A 12,952-nucleotide genomic window follows, 5' to 3' on the forward strand; every position below is an offset into this window, starting at 1 on the left:
AACTCCTCCCCCCGGCTATTGGAATGATATGGTAAAGATTCGAATAGGAAAGGGACTGTCTGAATTGTCAGTGTGGGGAAAGAACAACAATCTATAGCAATGTCGTTAGCCACAAACACACTAATCATGCTCCAGCTGGAAGGGAAATGGGCAGGAACTCTTGCTGTTCACCATGGACACACTTACACTAATGCAGAGCCATGAGTGTGCTGGGGGAGTTGGTCTGAGACATTTGAAGTGACAATTCTGTGAGAACAGAATCATCAAATAGGGCAGCAGCTGTGCATCAAGTAGTTGTGGCTGAGTGGTTAAGGTGAGGGACTAGAAATCCATTGGGGTCTCCCTACACAGGTTCGAATCCTGCCAAGTATGGAAGTATTAGTGTATTGTCATTGCTGCTGTCTTAGTGCCTGAGCATCCATGGAACCAGATCTGGTCTACCTCTGAGGCTGGCTATTCTTAAAATACTGCTGTAGCCCTGTGGAGTAAACAGCTGCTACAATGAGGGGAGGGGTTTTCCATTCCTGTAATAGCTGCGTTGGCAGAACAATCTTTCCTTTCATTTAGCACTATCTAACCATGGCTTAGATCAGCTTAATTATACTGGTTCTAGGGGGTTTCACACCCTGAAAGACGTACTAGTTAGAGGGTTTATCCCATCACCCTCCCCTTCCCTGGTCCTTCTCACGTGACCAGAGAGCAGCAATGCACGAAGCTCAAAGGTGCAAACAATTCAATGTTTATTGGGGTAAACTTCCAGCAAGCAATGATTCCAGTTTCCTTCCTCAGTATCCCCCTTCCCAGCTCTGACACCACAGAGGCTTGCCTGTGTCCCCGTTCCCCTTCCCTGTTCCTATTCCCCCCCTTAGCAAAACACAATTCCAATTCCCCTACCCCAATTCCCATTCACATTCCCCCCCCTTACTTCCTGATTGACTGCAGACTATATAGTGACACTTGAGTTCTGCTTAGCTCTATCTTAACAAATCATTTTACTGACCAATCCTAACATATTGTAACATGATAATCTAACCAATTATACCCCACCACCTAAATTGGTTTACACAAAACAAATTAATTATACAGCAGACAGAAACAGTTACAGAACCAGACAGAGATTATACAGACAAGCAATAGGAAAGTGGGGACTACAATGACAGAACAACAAAGAAATGAGGATTTCATACCCCAGCTGTTGGTAAGTGAGTTGTTCCCAGACAGGATGCTATCATAGTAGAGGTTGTGGGTGCTGGTTGCTTAACTGTCTGGCGCACAGGGCAGGATTTTGAGGTTCACCATTACTGTCTCAGAATGCCAGCACCCATCTTTTGTTCACTTAAAAAGCGAACAGGGAGATTCCAACACCGCAGAACTCATGGAGCTCCAAGAAACGTGTAACTTTAGGTCCGAGTGAGTGTGTATAAAAATCAGCTGTGCTGTAGAAAGTCTCTAGGAGTTGAAAGAGATGTGCCATCTTGACCTCCCTAAAGAGTTCATCAACTATTAATGAAAATTAGGGTTAATAAGTCACATTCCTTGTAGTATCAGGATGGTGGACTGGTCTAAAGTGCTAGCTATAAATATATTTTTTTCCAATCCATTGGGTGTTCTGGTCTCTGCATGGAGACGTGGTTTCAAATCCCACTCCTGATATGACCATTTAATTCTATCTGCAGAAAATGGCCTCACTTTAATCTCCTTCGCAACCATAGAACAACATTTGCTTAGCTTTTCTCTTCCAGTAGTTGTGAGAGAAGTTCCAAACCAGGGGGAAACAGTGCTTATTCTCTCGACCCATCAGTTTTTGTCTTCCTTCATTCCAAGCCATTTCCTCAGATACATCCATATTTCCCACACTTTTATGAAACTTTAGAGTCATCATTTAATTGCCACACAACTGTACTTATGAAGTAAAGTGAAACACAATATTTTTTGGATATTCTTGCAGAAGAGTTTTGTTTTCTGACCTGGAATTGAACAGGGGCTACTTGAGGGGGACAATGCTACTCCCTTTTCTTTGCTCATCCAAAAAACATAAGTTTGTGGTGCCCTTTGTTTCCTTGTTTTTCAAACACCTGTCAGGGACAGCCTAGGGAGACTTGGTCCTGACTCTCAGAGTCCCTCCCTGCCCAACCTTTCTATATGATTCTGTTGTGTGGGTTTGTGCTGTGTCGTTGTTCCACGCTGAGCTGTTTTGCACAGTGTCACTTTGCACTCTGATGCATTGTTTCGTGTTGTATGGTTTTTGCACTGGCTTGTGTTGCACTGGTTTGAGCTGAGCTCTTTTGCAGTGCGTCATTTTGCCCCATGGGGCGTTCATTTTCATGGTGCTGAATTGTTGGGCTTTGCACTCCTACGTGTTGTCACTTTGTGCTGTAGAATGTCAGTTCACGCTGAATTGTTAGATGTTAGATTGGGGTGTTTCCACTTTTGTTGTTGTTTATATTGTATTGCGATGGCATCAAATTATAGAGCTGTACGGCTGCAAGCGCCCTGGAGAGGTCATGAAATCCAGCCCTCACTGCTGAAGCAGAGCCAAGCAGAGACGATGCATCGAGGGCATGTGGGATCAAGTGCCCCCAGCAGTCGGCCCAGGCAGGGAGCAGAAGGAGGGAAGCAGAGCCAGAGCAGGTTGTCTATGGGACCAAGTATATGCAGAGTATCCTTGACAGAGGTTTGTTCAACCTGTTCTTAAAAGCCTCCTAGGACAGAGACTCCACAGACACCCTTGGGAGCCTATTCCAGAGCTTAACTACCCTCAGAGTTAGAAAGCTGTTCCCAATATCTAACGTGAATCTCCTTGGCTGCAGATTAAGTCTATTACTTCTTGTCCTACCATCAGTGGACATGGAGACCAAATGATCATTGTCCTATTTATAAAGACCCAATTTTTCCCTCTGCAATCAGCCGTTAAATGGTTATTATCCCCTCTTCTTGCCTGGGATACAATGGAAGAGGAGAAAATACTCTCTTAACATAGGATGCAAATGTCAGTTTGTTCTCTCTTCATGTTTTAGTGAAGCTCAGAGAGAAGAAACATGACCTGCCAAAGAGCGAGCATAGAGAGTTTGTTTCAGCTGGATCTGTGACTATTAGCAGAAGAGTGACACCTAAGGGCTGTCGCTACCACCCACCATGGGGCTTAAATTTATGATGGTGGGATTAAGAGCATCATGCTCTACCAACAGAGCTAGCTAGATTTAAAGTCAGTCAACTGCCCAGTCGCTGTGTAGAAGGTGCCCTATAAGAACATAAGAACGGCCGTACCAGGTCAAACCAAAGGTCCATCTAGCTCAGTATCTGTCTACCGACAGTGGCCAATGCCAGGTGCCCCAGAGGGAGTGAAGGTAACAGGCAGTGATCAAGTGATCTCTCTCCTGCCATCCATCTCCATCCTCTGATGAACAGAGGCTAGGAACAGCATTTTTTACCCTTCCTGGCTAATAGCCATTTATGGACCTAGCCACCATGAATTTATCCAGTTCCCTTTTAAACATTGTTATGGTCCCAGCCTTCACAACCTCCTCAGGTGAGGAGTTCCACAAGTTGACTGTGTGCTGTGTGAAGAAGAACTTCCTTTTATTTGTTTTAAACTTGCTACCTATTAATTTCATTTGGTGACCTCTAGTTCTTGTATTATGGGAATAAGTAAATAACTTTTCCTTATCCACTTTCTCAACATCACTCATGACTTTATATACCTCTATCATATCCTCCCTTAGTCTCCTCTTTTCCAAGCTGAAGAGGCCTAGCCTCTTTAATCTTTCCTCATATGGGACCCTCTCCAAACCCCTAATCATTTTAGTTGCCCTTTTCTGAACCTTTTCTAGTGCTAGAATATCTTTTTTGAGGTGAGGAGACCACATCTGTACACAGTATTCGAGATGTGGGCATACCATGGGTTTATATAAGGGCAATAATATATTGTCAGTCTTAGTTTCTATCCCCTTTTTAATGATTCCTAACATCCTGTTTGCTTTTTAGACCACCTCTGCACACAGCGTGGATATCTTCAGAAAACTATCCACAATGACACCAAGATCTTTTTCTTGACTTGTTGTAGCTAAATTAGGCCCCATCGTATTGTATGTATAGTTGGGGTTATTTTTTCCAATGTGCATTACTTTACGTTTATCCACATTAAATTTCATTTGCCATTTTGTTGCCCAATCACTTAGTTTTGTGAGATCTTTTTGAAGTTCTTCACAATCTGCTTTGGTCTTAACTATCTTGAGTACGTTAGTATCATTTACAAACTTTGCCACCTCACTGTTTACCCCCTTCTCCAGATCATTTATGAATAAATTGAATAGGATTGGTCCTAGGACTGACCCTTGGGGAACACCACTAGTTACCCCTCTCCATTCTGAGAATTTACCATTAATTCCTACCCTTTGTTCCCTATCTTTTAACCAGTTCTCAAACCCTCAACCCCTGAGGGTGTTTATTTGTGAGCTGAGGTTCTCTGTCTGACATTTGACTTCTTTCCTGGTTTGTTATGTCCCCAGTGAGCAAACCGGAGCTGTCACAAGGCTGGTTAGATATTGCTTTCTAGACCAGAGAGTTGGGTTTGATTTAGCATGCTGCCACCATCAGCTGGTCAGAGAAACCAGGGGGGTGGGTGGAATTTAGGATTCTCCCACCAAGGGGAGGCGCTGTTGGACTCATCTAGTGGGGGAGAGTCTGAGTCTGAGTTCCCCACATGACACACACACATTTTCCAGGGAATCAGGTCCCCTGGAGAAAAACTCAAAAGAAGCCCAGACCTAGGAGTGTCAGAGAAGGGAATCACTGTTTGCCTTAAGAGGTGGGTGAGGGAAACCTGCAGGTGCTTAGATCCCTCCAGCGCCTGATAGAATCATTTGTGAGGAAAGTCTGGGGAAGCCGAGGAGGACAAGGAGAGGGAAAAAGGCCTTGCAGCTGTTGTGCAATCACCATGCTCTCAGCAGAAGGATCCAGGGGGCTCAGCGCTCAGAACTCGCAAGATGGCAAAGCTCAGAGCCCCGTTCCATAGAGTCAGAATGTGATCAGCTCACAGCGAGGGGGAGCAACACCCTTTCCTTGGTCTCTATGCCAGAGCGCCTATCAGCTCAGTGTCCTTCCTGCAAGAGTCAGCTGCTGAGAGGGTTGCGATGGGGTAAATGAAGGCAGAGGAGGATTGTTCCTCCTGGGTTTTTTTTTTGCGTGGCTCTGTGATCCTGCTGGAGGAAGCATGATTCGAGTTTGTTTCAGTGGCTTGTGTTGGGCTGAGGTTGTGACCCTGAGTACAGGGGTTCCTGCATTCTCTGTTCTTAACCCCTCAGGGAGTGGACAATGGAGCACTGTCAGAAAGCGGATAGAAAGCAGCCTAAGTGTAGTATAAGAGAGAAGAAAAACAGCATCATCAGCTCCATGATGGTCTAGTGGTTAGAATTTGGTATTTTCACTGTCACAACCTGGGTTCAACTCCCAGTCAGGGAAAAGTAACTTTAAACCAAAAAAGTTTCAGTTATTCTTCACTTGCAATGTAAACAAATCTGTGTTTTTTTCCTGATCCCCCCATCTTCCCAGCATCTCCATGGCAGGGCTGGCTCCAGGCACTGGCGCAGCAAGCAGGTGCCAGGGAAGGCCAATGGAATGGGGAGGCTTCTGCGGCAGTTGGGCCCTCTCACTCCCTCTGGGAGGGAAAGACTTGCCGCCAAAAGTAGCAGAGGTAGAGCTACTGCTGATTGCAGCTTTTTTATTTTTTTTTCAGCTTGAGGTGGCAAAAACACTGGAACTGGCCCTGCTCCATGGAAGACAATTTGTTAAATCCTAGATGAGTGGAGTTAAATCAGTTCTCAGCCTGAGTCCTTAGGTCTTAATCCTGAGGATATTGTCCCATCATGGGGCCATTTCCCTCCTCTCTTTCATACAAAAGCACAATTTTCCTTGCACAGACACAGGAACAGCAAGATCTTTCTCTGTCCCTTGTGCAAAGCAGGGGGCCAAATTTCATGGAAACAATGGATGAGTTGGGGCCCTGGGCACATCCAGCCCTGGCAGTGAGATGTTCCCTCCCCTCTTTCTTTATGCCCCTGTTGTTATTTCATGGATTGTCTGGGATGGGGGAAAAGCTGAGTTCACTCCAGGTGGAGGATAAAAAGAACCCTGAAAGTCTCAGGCCCCAACCCCTGCTACCAGGATCACTGAGGTGCTGGGGATTTGAGTAGGAAAGGGACTGTGTGAATTGTCAAGGTGAGGAATGAATAACAATCTACAACTAGATCCACCTCATTAACCCCTGACACAGGCTAATCCTGCTGCAGATAGAAGGGAAACTGGGAGTGATTCTTTGCTGTTCAGCCATGGAAACAGTGACCCAATTGCACCGCAGTGAATGTCCTGGGGAAAGCTGGACTTCACAGGCAGGTGGAAACATCTAGAACTCCCCACCCTACTTCTGCCGCCAGGGAGAGGTGTTGAGCTGCTCACAGCATCCCCCACCATGACCTTGCATTGCAGCAGGGGATTGCAGCACCACCCCCCACCCAATGCAGGGAAGAGGGCTGAGTGTATCTCTGCACCCTGAGTCCAGGGCAAAAACTCTCTCTGCCCCACACATAGAATCTGGCCCTGCTGCAAAGTGACCCCTATGAACAAGTAACCTCCAGGAGAGCAGGCCTAGCCCTCAGTGAGGGGAATGGGCTTCTTATGAAGCTTATGTCACTGACTGCAGTGAGAACAGGAGGGCTCTGAGTGTAACCTATAGCAAGTACAGCCCATCTGGGGATGTTGCTCAGTAGTAGAGCACATGCTTTGCATGTATGAGGTCCTGGGTTCAATCCCCACATCCATGCTCATTTTTTCACCCTGCTCTTTGCTCATGCCCAGAGGGGATGTGGCCTACCACTCTCCCTGCACCCGTTTCAGTCTTGCTCAGTGAGAGGCAAGTGCCAATTGCATGGAAGGTCTGAGGGGGTTCTGCTCCTACGTCACCTTGGTACATTTAAGATTCCCTCTCGTTGTGCTGCTTGGGACAAGGGTAGATGAGAAGGGTGAATCCTCTAGCAGTGGAGGGAAAGGTCCCATCTGCTCAGACTGAAAGGCAAGGAAACAGAGGGGCAGTCAGTGCTCAGAGAGGAGAGAGGTCAGTGATGTACTCCTAACAGGGGACACTGTCATTTTGAGTATCACAGGGGTAGCTGCGTTAACCAGGATTTGTAAAAAGTGAGAGTCCTGTGGCACCTTATAGACTAACAGATGTACAGGAGCATAAGCTTTGAGGGGTGAATCCCCACTTCATTCGATGAACGGAGTGGGAATACTGTGACTGGCTAGCCAACTACAAAATCAATTTCTCCTTCCTTGACTTTCACACCTCAGCTGCTAGAAGAGGGCCTCATCCTCCCTGATTGAACTAACCTCCTTATCTCTAGACTGATTCTTACCTGCATATTTATACCTGCCCCTGCAAATTTCCGCCACGTGCATCCGACGAAGTGGGTATTCACCCACGAAAGCTTATGCTCCAATACATCTGTTAGTCTATAAGGTGCCACAGGACTTTAAGTCTTTTTGAGGTGAGTGCAGCTTGCTTGGGAGGTGCTGACGATGGATAGAAAAAAGGCTGGAGTCAATGACAGACGAGACCACAGAAGGGGAAGGGGAATGCAGCCCCACAGAAGGTCCTGGGTGCTCAGATGCCCCAGTTATTGCACCCTGGCCTGTCGTAGAGAGAGAAAAGACACCGAGGGACCCAGCCCCCCAACAGTGATCCCATGAACAAGAACCTGGTTGTTAGTGGGGTGAAGGTTCCCTCTGGGCAAAGTGGAGCTGAAATCCCTCAGTGTCCTGGAATTTAAGCAATGGAAGCATCAAACGCTGCATGGGTGTGGGCTGAGGTGCATCAGCGGAAGGTTGGGCTGGACAGGGGCGGCAGGTTTGTATAATTTTTGGTGGTGCCCAGAATGGGACCAAGTCCTGCCCCACCCCCCAACACACCTGCCTAAGGCTGTGGGAGGGAGTTTGGGTGTGGGAGGGAGAGGGGCTGGGCTCTGGGAGAGAGTTCGGGTGCAGGGTCTGGGCTCAGTCAGGGGGCTGAGGTGCAAGAGGGTGTGCAAGGGGCAGGGTCCTGGAAGGAGTTTGGGTGCAGGTGTGGGGTCTGGGTTGGGGCAGGGGGTTGAGAGTACAGGAGAGGATGAAGGGTGCAGCATTTACCTCGGCCATCTCTTGAAAGCAACCCGCACCCCCCTCTGGCAGCAGCCCCTAAGCGGGAGGGCTGGGGGCATCTCTGAGCACTGCTGCCCACAGACTCCAGCCCTGCAGCTCCCATTGCCACAGTTGGCTCTTGGGGCGGGGACAGCATGTGGGGACCCCACACACACAGTTGTTCTTTCTGCAGCTGGCAGATGGGGGGCAGCAGAGGATCTCCCCTGTTTGGGGGAATCTCTCTGGGCCCCACTGTTAGGTCTCCATCCTTTCTCCCCATAATCACGCACACCCCTCCCCTCCCCGTTATCAATGTTTTAGAGTGACCCCTCCCTCCGTTTGTAAGATACAGACTCTCTGTGACAGAGACTGACTGCGGCTCCTCTCTGCATGGCCCCAGTGGGGAAGGAAAGAGACTGGGGGGCAGAGAAGATGGGCAGAACGAGTCAAATGGAGCTAAACCAGAATAGAGGAGATTTTCTTCCTGTTAAAACGTACTGAAGTCTCATCACTGAAAAGCCGCATCTTGAATTAGGTTTGAACCAGCTGCTTTTCAATTACCAGGCAAAGGTGTGAACCACAGAGACTGGGACCTGCCTGCTTCCCAAATTCATCTAAACAGCATCTGCAGTGGTGCAATTGGTTAGTGCAGAAGGGCAAGCTGCTGGGATTATAAATTCAGGCCTTATCTGGAGCCCTGGATTCTGTTCCCCAGGTACCTTCCCCAGCTTGTTCCTCGTACCTGTGTAGTTTGCTTTGCCTAATTCCCATGGAATGTGCCCTGCTAGGAAAAGGAGAGTAAGTTCCAAAATGTGGCAGTAGGTGCACAGCTTGGAAACATCCCCCCTGTGCTGCCATTAGTTCCAGTAGATTGTTCACTGGCAGGGCAAATTGATTTCTCTGCTGCTGAGAAAGCTGCCAGGACAGGTCTGTGGGCACCAGAGCTTCCTGCTTCTTCCAGCACACCCCTGGCTCCTTCCCTGCCCCAGTCACCGATGTAGGAGGGTCCTACATGCATGGAGCCTAAAGCTTTACCAAGTCTTCTTAGTGCAGTTGACAGCGTGTCAGTCTCATAGTCTGAAGGTCATGAGTTCAAGCCTCAGAGGTAGCAATGGTGTTTGCTCCCTGTCTCAGATTTTCCGAAGGAAATCAGAGAAAAGAAACTAGAGGAGAGTGGTTTCTAGACACCCTCCCAGCCATCTAACACACGCACAGAGGCTTTTCTATGGCATTATCTTTTCCTTCTCTGTGCCATTTGTATTCTCCATAGAGCAAAATAAAACAAACACATGCAAGTCCAAGCCTAATACAGTATGAAACTCAATACAGATCAAGTCTCACCCTCAGAGATCTTCCAATATGCTTCTTTTGCAGACTAGACTTATTTCTTGTCTGGGCCCAATCTTTTCACCAGGTATAGTCCTTGTTCCAGCTCAAGGTAGCTAGGGGATTTCTCATGACTGCACCCACCTTTCTTCTGTTCCATCCCCTTATACAGCTTTGGTACAAGGCAGGAATCTTTTGTCTCTCCCCGGGGGAAAAGCCCCAGGTTTAAGATGGATTCCTGTACCAGGTGACATGGTCACATGTCCTGGGAGACCCCAAGCCTTCATTCTTCCTGGCCTGACTCACAGATAGTGCAGGACAGAGCCATCTGCAGTCTATTGTCCTGGTTAATGGGAGCCATCAAGAGTTAAAACCACTATTAATGGCCTACACTTTGCCTCATTACAATAGGACCTCAGAGTTATATTTCATATTTCTAGTTTCAGATACAGGAATTATCGGTTCATACAAATAGGATGAACACACACAGTAGATTATAAGCTTTGTAATGATACCTTACAAGAGACCTTTTGCATGAAGCATATTTCATTTACTTTATATTCACACTCATTAGCATATTTTCATAAAATCCTATGGAGTTCAACGTCACAGCAGGGAAAGGGTTTTACTGCAGCACCTGGGAGCAGTTGAGTTTCATGTTCAGGCTGCGGTATGAGTTCCTCCAGGTTTCTCGTAAGCACACAGGGACCTTAGCAGGTCCTCTCGATACAGGAATGGCCCAGACACGCTAAAGTGATGGCAATTGCATTTTCCTTTTTAATTTTTGTATTTCCAATGACATTTCTGTATAACTGTGTTTTCTCCTGGATTTGATATTTAACTAAAGAAAGAATAAGGCCTCAGGGCGCCAGATGGAGGAGCAGGCTGGGGCTAGGACTGCTAAGAAAGCAAGAGTAGCAAGTTTTCTGTATTGTTTCCTGCCCTCATTTTCATGACTAATTTCTCTTCTGCATGAAATTTGCCATTTGTACACGTGAGCCTGGCTAGTTCAGTTGGTAGAGCATCAGGCTTTTAATCTGAGGGTTGAAGGTTCAAGTCACTGGTAAATGAAAAAGACAGTTTTCCCTGTAATATTCTCCAAGATCTTCAGAAGGTATCTCTTGAGGACTTTCCTTAACTTCAGCTTTTCCTTTCCTAGGAAGGGCCATGTATTGCCTAGGACTGAAGGGGCAACTTCCTCACATGCCCCCTGGCCTCTCAGTCTGGATTAGGAAAGGCCTCTGGGAGCTGCAGCAACTTGCTGCATGACAACTTGGTGAGCAAATGCAGGGTTGCCCACACAGGGTCATCCTTACCAGAACTCAGCAGAGGTCTGGGGGTTCCCTATTGGTCCCATGGTGTAAGGGCCAGCACTCAGGACTTTGAATCCTGCAATCTGAGTTGAAGTCTCAGTAGGATCTGAGAGCAATTCCTGTGGCACCTAACCCTACTGTGTCTTCCAAGGCTCTGTCTTGCTTTCTCAAAGGCCATGAAAGTCTGTCTTTTGCCCGCTAGCTGTTGTGACTTGAGCACAAGAGGGGATGTTTGATCCAGAAGCCTGGCTGTGCCTGGAGTCCTGTAGGTAGGGATGCGATCTGCATTTCCTCTGAGTCCTGAAGCTGGGCTGCAGCCTGGCCTAGGAGGCAGCCCTATTGGTTGACCTACTGGCCCAAAGTCACTTGGGCAGTGTTGGTGTCCCCAGGAATGCTGAAGGGCCTAAGGGAGGGAGACTCAATGCTCCTCCCTATCAGTCAGGGCGGAAGAGGAGGGCTGCAAGAGTGGGCAGGCTGATGAGCTGGGCCTTCTAGCGTTCGGCTGGGGACAAGGTGGGGTATGCGAACTGAGAGAAGCGGTTGCTGGCCTGTGACAAAAGGCTCAGCCAGTGGCATAAGTGGACCTTGTCATTAGCCTACAAAGTTGTGATGCTCAAGACCTATCTTTTGGCTGTGGGGAATTTCCTCAGCCATGTGTTTCCCCCTGCTCCATGAGTGCTGCTGAGACCGAACACAAGGGCCTTCCATTTCCTGTGGGGCAATAGGACATCCCTACCTAGTCAGGAGACATGTGGCTTTTCTGCCGTATTAGAAGGGGGGTTGGGTTTGGTGGGCTTTGAAGCCTTGTACGGCTCTCTCAGTGGTGGCTGAGCTGGAAGGCAGGTCAGGCCCAAGCGAAATGGTGGGGCAACCACAAAGAATGCAACTGACTCTTCCGATTGTATTATTGTATTATTTTTACCCCACTGGGTGCAGCACCGGGTATGGGATGGACGATGATGAGGGAAGAGGGAGGGCCCCCCTCTAGTGTTCTACTCTCACCTTACACCCTGCATGATTTTCAGTGGGTGGCTAGGTGGAAGGTTCTTGCAGGATGGCTTCATCCGCAACAGTGGCTGCCCTCACAGAAGCGGCGGCCACAGCAGCTAGGCCCCACCCCCTCCTTTTCCTCAATCTGAACAGAGGTCAATATACCACTGGGTGAGACAGGCCAATTTCAGGGAGCTTCCTCTGAAGGCGAGCAACTGTCCCCAGAACTTACTGACAGGCACTTTAAAGTATTTGCAAATGTGCATGGCTGGCATGTGCAGAGCAAAGGCTGCCCAGGGGCACTGTGTCAGGCTCTGGCACCGCTTGAGACAATGGACCATCTTCAGCCACTAGGATCTAAGGCAGGAATGGGGTGAGGAAGCAAGTCAAGCTGAGCAAGGCAGCCAAAATTCATCTTGCCTTTGTGGGTGCTCACAATGATGCCCTTTTTGTGTGCCAGGGCTGACAAAAACATCCCAAACAGAGAAGCAGCAGGCCAAAAAAGCAGCAGGGGTATTCTGTCTGCTATACAAGATCCATAAACCTGGAAATCCTGGATGCCCCATCATTTCAGGCAATGGCACCCTGACAGCAGGATAGTCTGGCTGTGTAGACTCCCTCCTCAGGCCCTATGCTACCAGCACTCCCAGCTGTCTTCGAGATGCCACTGACTTCCTGAGGAAACTACAATCCATTGGTGATCTTCCAGAAAACACCATCCTGGCCAGTATGGAGGTAGAAGCCCTCTACACCAACATTCCACACAAAGATGGACTACAAGCCGTCAGGAACAGTATCCCCAATAATGTCACGGCAAACCTGGTGGCTGAAATTTGTGACTTTGTCCTCACCCACAACTATTTCACATTTGGGGACAATGTATACCTTCAAGTCAGTGACACTGCTGTGGGTTCTCGCATTGCCATATAGCATGCCAACATTTTTATGGCTGACTTAGAACAACACTTCCTCAGCTTTCATCCCCTAATGCCCCCACTCTACTTGCCCTACACTGATGACATCTTCATCTTCTGGACCCATGGAAAAGAAAACCCTTGAGGAATTCCACCATGATTTCAACAATTTCTATCCCACCTACAATGTCAGCCTGGACCAATCCACACAAGAGATCCACTTCCTGGACACTACTGTGC

The 12,952-nt window shown here is 48.0% G+C and overlaps 1 long non-coding RNA gene across 1 annotated transcript; it reads right to left on the reverse strand.

Annotated features, from left to right (window-relative positions):
- Positions 1-723: 723 nt before the first annotated feature.
- On the reverse strand, positions 724-968 carry LOC127041931 (uncharacterized). Its single transcript, XR_007771776.1, has 2 exons — positions 911-968; positions 724-842 (listed from the first exon to the last, which is right to left on the reverse strand). It is a non-coding gene; the product is annotated as an uncharacterized LOC127041931 (long non-coding RNA).
- Between the last annotated feature and the right edge of the window lie 11,984 nt (positions 969-12,952).

The sequence above is a fragment of the Gopherus flavomarginatus genome, unplaced genomic scaffold (assembly GCF_025201925.1).
Source record: "Gopherus flavomarginatus isolate rGopFla2 unplaced genomic scaffold, rGopFla2.mat.asm mat_scaffold_103_arrow_ctg1, whole genome shotgun sequence".
In the NCBI taxonomy this organism is placed as follows: Eukaryota; Metazoa; Chordata; order Testudines; family Testudinidae; genus Gopherus; species Gopherus flavomarginatus.